Genomic DNA, 7634 nt, shown 5'->3' with positions numbered 1-7634 from the left:
TTGGGCGCCCGGCCTCCCGGCCGCCCGGCCGCCCGGCCCGGCCTGCCTCCCTGCTCGGCCGCCCGGCCTGCCTGCCGGCCGCCGGCCCCGCCGGCCGCCCGCCCGCCAGCTCGCCGCCGCCGCCGCCGCCGCCGCCGCCCGCCCGCCAGCCCGCCGCCCGCCGCCCGCCGCCCGCCGCCCGCGGCCGCCCGCCGCTCCGGGCCGGCCGGCGCGCCTCGGGCCTCCGGAGCAGCTTTGCCCTGCCTGGCCCGGCCCGGCCGAGGCGCCTTGGGGACGTCCACGCTTGTTCAGTACATTCGAAGTTACGGAGAGGTAGGAGATCCGACTCGCCCAGCCTAACTTGCAGCCCCCCTCCCCCAAGCGAGCAGAGGCTCCGGGGCCACTTGGAGCGAGAGCCCCCGCGGCCCGGGGTCCAGGCAGAGGGGGCAGAACCTTGCAGATACCGCTGGCAGGGCTCGCCGGGCAGTGCTCCCCCCCCCCAGGTGGCCCCCACCAGGGTCCTTAGCTCAGGGGCTCCCGAGGGGACCGGCTTAGCTTTCCCGGCAGGCCCCGGCCGCTCCCGCCATGAAGCGCTCCCCTAGGCTGCCACCGCCCGTGAGGCCCACTCCCTCGCCCCCGGTCTCCGGAGCCCGCCGGAGGCGGGTGCGCTGCCGCAAATGCGACGCCTGCGTGCAGGGCGAGTGTGGTGTGTGCCGCTACTGCCGTGACATGAAGAAATTCGGGGGGCCCGGCCGCATGAAGCAGTCCTGCGTGCTCCGCCAGTGTCTGGCCCCCCGGCTGCCCTACTCGGTCACCTGCTCCCTGTGCGGCGAGGTGGACCAGAACGAGGAGACGCAGGTCTTCGAGAAGAAGCTGATGGAGTGCTGCGTCTGCAACGAGGTCGTGCACCCGGGCTGCCTGCAGATGGACGGCGAGGGCCTGCTCAACGACGAGCTGCCCAACTGCTGGGAGTGCCCCAAGTGCTACCGGCCCGACGCCGCCGACGTCGCCGACAAGGGCCAGCAGGGCCAGCAGATGCAGCAGCAGCAGCAGCAGCAGCAGCAGCAGCAGCAGCAGCAGCAGCAGCAGCAGCAGCAGCAGCAGCAGCAGCAGCAGCAGCAGCAGCAGCAGCAGCGCCGGAAGATGGACGGCGACGATGGCGCCGTGCGCGCCAAAGTCCTGCGGCCCCTGCGCAGCCGTGAGGAGCCGCCACTCCGGCAGTCCCCGCCGTCGGCCGCCGCCGCCGCCATGCTGCAGCTGATGCACGACCCCGGGCCCCCCCAGGGCACCACCGCCCGGCCGGCCCCCGCCGGCAACGGCCCCGGAGAGCAGCCCGGCGACGACCGCTTCCGGCGACGGCAGCTGCGGCTGCAGGCCGCTCTGCGGGAGAAGGAGAACAACCCCAGCGGCAAGAAGGAGTTGGCCGAAGCCGAGAAGGTCCGGATCCGGGCCACCTACCTGATGGTCGCGCCCCAGCGGCCCACCAGGGAGCCGCCGGGCGTCTCCATCGTGCCCAGGCTGCAGGCCGTGGCGGCTCCCGCACCCCACCTCCACCCCTCTCCCCGGGTCCTGGTCCAGCACTGCCCGGCCCTGACCCCCCTGCTGCGGGACGAGGATGACCTGGGCCGGGAGCGGGGCCTGGACGACGACGACGACGACGACGACGAGGACGAGGACGCGGCCGACGACGAGGAGGACGGTGAGGAGAATGCGGAGAACGGGGCGAGCGCGGAGGAGGACGGGGAGAGCGCTGAGGAGGGCCTGGGGGCCGCGGCCCGAGGCCGCCGGGGCCGCTGGAGGCGGGAGGAGGACGAGAGCTGGATGCGCAGGGACATCTGGCTGGCCGTCTTCCGCTACCTCGACCGCAGGGAGCTGTGCGAGTGCATGAGAGTGTGCAAGACGTGGTACAGGTGGTGCTGCGACAAGAGACTCTGGACAAAGATCGACCTGAGCAGGCGCAAGGCCATCGTCCCCCAGGCCCTGACCGGCATCATCAAGAGGCAGCCGGTGAGTCTGGACCTGAGCTGGACCAACATCTCCAAAAAGCAGCTGACCTGGCTCGTCAACAGGCTCCCGGGCCTGAAAGACCTCCTACTGGCCGGCTGCTCTTGGTCCGCGGTCTCTGCCCTCAGCACCTCCAGCTGCCCCCTCCTCAGGACCCTCGACCTCCGGTGGGCGGTCGGGATCAAGGACCCTCAGATCCGAGACTTGCTGACCCCACCGACCGACAGGCCCGGTCACGACAATCGCAGCAAGCTCCGCAACATGATGGATTTCCGGCTGGCCGGCCTCGACATCACCGACGCTACGCTTCGCCTCATCATCCGCCACATGCCCCTTCTGTCTCGCCTCGACCTCAGTCACTGCAGCTACCTTACAGATCAGTCGCCAAATCTACTAACTGCCGTCGGCTCTTCCACCCGCAACTCCCTGACAGAAATCAATATGGCAGGTTGCAATAAGTTGACAGACCAGTCTCTGTTCTATCTCCGCCGCATCTCCAACGTCACCTTGATCGACCTGCGGGGCTGCAAGCAGATCACCCGGAAGGCCTGCGAGCATTTCATCTCAGACCTGTCCATCAACAACCTCTACTGCCTGTCCGACGAGAAGTTGATCCAGAAGATCAGCTAAAACCCATCCCAGCCGTGACTGAAAAGGAAACCGATCCTTTTCCCTGCTCCCCCGCAGAGGAGAGCTTCCCTCCCCTGTTCTGCATGGGCTTCAAGGCCAGCATCACACTCCCTCTACCTTTCCATCCCTGTCCCCTCCCATAGCAGGATTTGGGGTAGAGAGGGTATTCCTGCTATTAACGTCCTACTTTGAGCACAAGGATGACCTGCCTGCTCCCTTCTCTCCCTCATTCCCTTCCTCCTTCCTTACCTCCCTCTTAGGAAAAAAGGGTAAAAAAAAAGTCATGGAAGGTGCCCACTTGGAGACCAAGCTCATGATTTGGGGATGCTGTGCCAAGCTAATCTGTATAGAATCCCCACCCCCCACCCCCACACCCTCAGCAGGGCCTGGGCCTGAGTTCTGGGAAAGTAAGCAGGTTGGACTGCTACAGACAGACTTGCCCCATCTCAATAGCTAGTCTATTCCAGGGGTGTTTCATGAATGTTTCTGCTCCAGCGAATCCTTCCCAGCTCTGCAATGGGTGACATGGGTCAGATTAAGTTTAGAACCTGCAAATCTCACTGGTGCTGTTGAATTTCCAGAAACCTCCTACATGTCTGTCCTTACCCCTTGCAGCTTGACACTGTCCAAAGACTTTCCCTGTTTAAAAAAAAAATCAAAAAACTTCAAACAAAAAAAAAAACCTTGGGAAAAAAACCCCTTAAAAATAACTTTAAAAATGAAAAAAAAGCCAATAAAAGAGTTGGAATACATAATCTATCTCTAAGATCTCTTCCAGCTCTAAATTTACAATCTTCCAATCCTCAAAATCACTTATTGGCAGCAAGGAGTTTTGGACAGTGTGTTGGACTTAGGAGTTAGTAGAGTTGGGTTCAAGCCCTCAATCTGCTCCTTTACTACCCTAACTTATGGATGTGACTTTAGCCAAGTCACTTCTTTCTTGGTCTCAGTTCTGCTTTGTAAAATTGGGGTTGGGGGCTTGTACTAAATGATCGGGTCTTATTCTGACTTTTTTATTTCTGTAACTGTAACAAAAGGATGTACCCCCAAATGTATTATTTTATGTGCCCCACATCAGCCCGATTCTTGAATGCCCAGGGCCAGGTGGGCACTACAGTTGGGACTTGAGGGAGGCCTGAGGGCCATTCGGCATTTGGAGGCCTGGGGAGAGAGGTATTAAGAGATAGCAGGAGGATTACAGAAGAGAAGTTGGGAGGATGCCAAAGAGAAACTTTGCCCATTTAAGATTTTTTGCTTTCAGCTGGCTCTAGGCCCAGGAAATGGGGAGGAAACCCTTCCTCCTCCATCCTTTGCTTCTAAGACTCAGAACTCTGGCTAGTACTATTTATTAGTACTATAGCTCATCTACTTACTTCAACACTTCAAAGAACTGTGATTTTGTCGTTGTGAGCCCTCCCTTCAACACTGATTGCATCCTCTCTACAACTTAATTAATGGTGTTTGAGACTTTTTATTATCAGAAAATTCATCAGCCTGAATCCAACCTGGTAGTGAGCGTCTCTGAACTTTTCCTAAGCTGGTCTTTGGGTGACAGACATGTAGTCTGTCACTAGGACCATTCTCAAGGCCTAACCAGCTTGGTAGAACTTTAAAGAAAATTTGCATTTGACTGTCGTGGTCTTTGAGAACCCAGGATCAACCCCACGTTGTGATGAGACTTTGCAATAGGACTTTAGTGAAGGTTCAGTTATATTATAAATTAAACAGCCATTTGGGTGTAGCCTGAGGAGGACCTTGCCATCACTTTTTCCTTTGTTTCTATAGGAAAATGTGTTCTGAGTTTCAAATGAAGTGAATGCTTTGCAAATAAATATTTGAAACACAACCCATTCATAAACTGAAAATTTCCTGTACTTGTGATAATTGCTGTACTTAGTCATCTGAAATATATTCCTAACCATGCACTCCCTCTCCCCAGTAATTCTAACCCTGGGGAGATGGGATGAGACAAGTGAAGTTTTTTTTTTTTTTTTTTTGCTGCTGTTCTGTATATTACTGCCCCATCCCAAAAGGTTGGTTGATTTTCCTGTAAAATGTTTGTTTCATTGGTTCCATGTAGACCAACCTTAATCTTTATAGCACTAGTACCTATGCCAGCATATCAGAAAATTACTGCCACTTGTAGCTGCCTGGAGCAAACAATTATCTGAAAAGCCAGCCTCTGGCCTTTGGGGTCCCCCTCAGGGGCATCTCAGTGATGATAACCTTGACTGGAGTCTCAGCATAATATGACAATTTGAGTTAGAAGAAACCTAAGAATTCCTTTGCTTGAAGATGTAATCCCTCTTCCCCATGAGTTTTCCAGGTACTTGAAGATGGTTTTTGTGACCTTTCACTCCCAGTCTTCTCTTGCACTGGCTAAACATTCCCATTTACCTCCTTCCCCCCACCCCACAAGTCCTGGCCACGGTGCCTCTCTTAACATAGCCAAAGGTTGCATTTCACTGCTGGCTCAGATTGCGGCCCACCAAAACCTCCAGACCTTTTTCTAACAAACTTCTAACCACGTTCACTCCCATCTTGTACTTGAGAAGCTGACTTTTAGGACCCAAGTATAAGATTTTACTTTTTTTTTCTTCTTTTTAAAGATTTTATTTTTTAATCTCATTAAATTTCACTTTTTGAGATTTTGCTCAAGTTTCTATCACTCTATGTGGTAGCCATCCCTCCCAGCTTTATGTTGTGCAAATTTGATAAGCATAACAGCTATGCCTTTATCCAAGCTGTTTTAAAAAAAACAAAATCCCAAATCATTAAACAGCACAGAATCTACTTTTAAGTAAGTACAGGTCCTTGGGTCACTCTGCAAAAGGATTCCTTCCAAAAGGACATCCGACCACAAATAGTTGTTCTTTGGGTCCAGGCATTCAATCATTCTGAAACTACCTATACATACTGTCTAGCCTGTTTTCTGTACCTTATTAAGGAAAAAATAGTACGAGAAACTTGTAAGGTTTTACTGAAATCTAGGCAGACTGTACTTGCAACATTCCCCCATGTTACAATCAAGGAAGCTAACAAAAATGTAGACATTACTCCAAGCTCCAGATCTCAGCATCTCCACTTCAATCATTCTGTTATGCTGAGATCTATGGTACCCCCTGTAATACCTTAGAACTCCTCATAGAGGAGGATTGTCCTCTCATCAGAGGGTTTAGGGCTGTGGTTGAAGGGACCCCATACCCATTTAAGCCAGATGTTTAAATCCAGATTATTTTCTTAAGCCTTGACCAGCACTTGTAATTTCTAACCTTGTTTTACTTGAAGTGACTTGCTTTACTTGCCATGGTCTATACCAATGCTGTCAAACTCAAATAGAAAGGAGACCCACTTAAAGGTACCTGTGGGTGCATATTGATTTAGAAAAACCATATGTTAACATTATCTGTGTTCTATTGTATTTTTATTTATTTTGTTAAATATTTCCCAATTATATTTTAGTCTGATTTACAATGAGGACTGTTTTGGGATGCTTCTCCAGACATCATATTTGATACCTCTGGTCTGTAATATCTATTGGGACCCTACCAATGCCTTCTCCCTCCATTTGATTTTCCTTCTTCTACTGCCCCTTCCACCCCCCACCCCAAATCACAAAACAGACTGTTGCAAGGCTCTGAGTTCATTTTCATAGTCACTTAGGATCAGATTATCCAGAAATGTTTCTTTTCCTGAAACCTCAGTGTCTTGCTTGTGATCAAATCTGGCCTAGTCTGGGGAAGCAGTTTCATTGAGTGCTTAATCCCAGGGCATGTTAGGACCTTCCAAAGTCCTAGACAGATCCCATTTTTGCTGTGTTCCTCCTCTCTGAGATTGTTTTTTCTGTTTTTTTTTTCCTGAATAATTGTATTTGAGTGTGGGGAATTTAACTGATTCTTTATTGCTGGTGGAAATGATGTGTATTTATGGTTCACAAACTTTTTGAATATAAAGATTTCTTTTTATGGTCAAGCATTTCACGGACTTCTACTGTAGCTGTATTATCAATGATGACTGAGAAAATACATGGTGACAAAAAAAACTATTGAAATTTCAGTAATGATTTGAAATAAATTTTCATTTTATTTATCACAACAGTATCGAAATTCATTTGAAAATAATACATATGTGTAAGATTTTTTTTTGTTCAGTCTATGGAAGATAGGCATATAGATTCTTGAATGCTTTTCAATAACCCCACGATCCCCCAGGGTATCTCAGCTTAGTCCTGGTATAGTTATTCTTTTTTTAAATATTGTAGACTTGTAATACAGTTACCAAAATCAAATCAAAATGTCGAAAATCCCCCCTGAAAAACTATAACAATGACAGGACCAATCAATAAGAGCATCCTGAGCTTCTGAGATCCCAAACTAGTTAGACTGATGGTTAGCCCTTGTCATAGGATTTTACAGTTCCTCAAGGTGGGCTGAGGACACCTGAGCATGAGACTACAAACGATGGGAAGTGCACCTGATTACCTGAGCAGTGATCATCCACTCCCTTCAGTTCTTCCACTCCCTTCAGTTCTGCAAATAAAGAGAGAGGTTCCTTCTTCTGGGAACAAGATCTCTGTGGGAAGGTTCACAGGGAGAATGATCTTCAGCACAAAAAGAGAAATTCAGTCTGCTGGGGTCCATTCCAGAGAGGGCAAAGAGGGGATTGTGGCCTGCCTCCTTGGCTATTTGCTAAGATTAAGACAAGTTAAAATCTAGAGCATAGCATGCAGTACTCTTCCCCTCTGTGTGTAAACATGCTTAGACTCCTCAGTCCCCCCCCAAACAAAACAAAACACCCAATCCAAAACAGACAAAAAATCCTTCTTTCAACTCTATAAACCTATGAATCTACTACTGTCTTTTCACCTCTTTTATTTCAATCTAGAAAGAGGGATATGTGTGTGTGTGTGTGTGTGTGTGTATCTATATCTGTATCTAGATAGATGTAGATGTAGATAGAGATATGTATTTATATAAATAGATCTATATCTATATATCTATATCATCTATGTCTATCTCTAT

General features: G+C 50.6%; 1 pseudogene; it reads left to right on the top strand.

Annotated features, from left to right (window-relative positions):
* The first annotated feature begins 248 nt into the window (after positions 1-248).
* LOC141500092 (lysine-specific demethylase 2A pseudogene) lies at positions 249-6685 on the top strand (annotated as a pseudogene).
* Positions 6686-7634: the final 949 nt, after the last annotated feature.

This window comes from Macrotis lagotis, chromosome X, assembly GCF_037893015.1.
Source record: "Macrotis lagotis isolate mMagLag1 chromosome X, bilby.v1.9.chrom.fasta, whole genome shotgun sequence".
NCBI classification, from domain to species: Eukaryota; Metazoa; Chordata; class Mammalia; order Peramelemorphia; family Peramelidae; genus Macrotis; species Macrotis lagotis.
The sequence above is the reverse complement of the archived record's forward strand: the minus strand, read 5'-3'. Positions and strand labels throughout refer to the sequence as shown.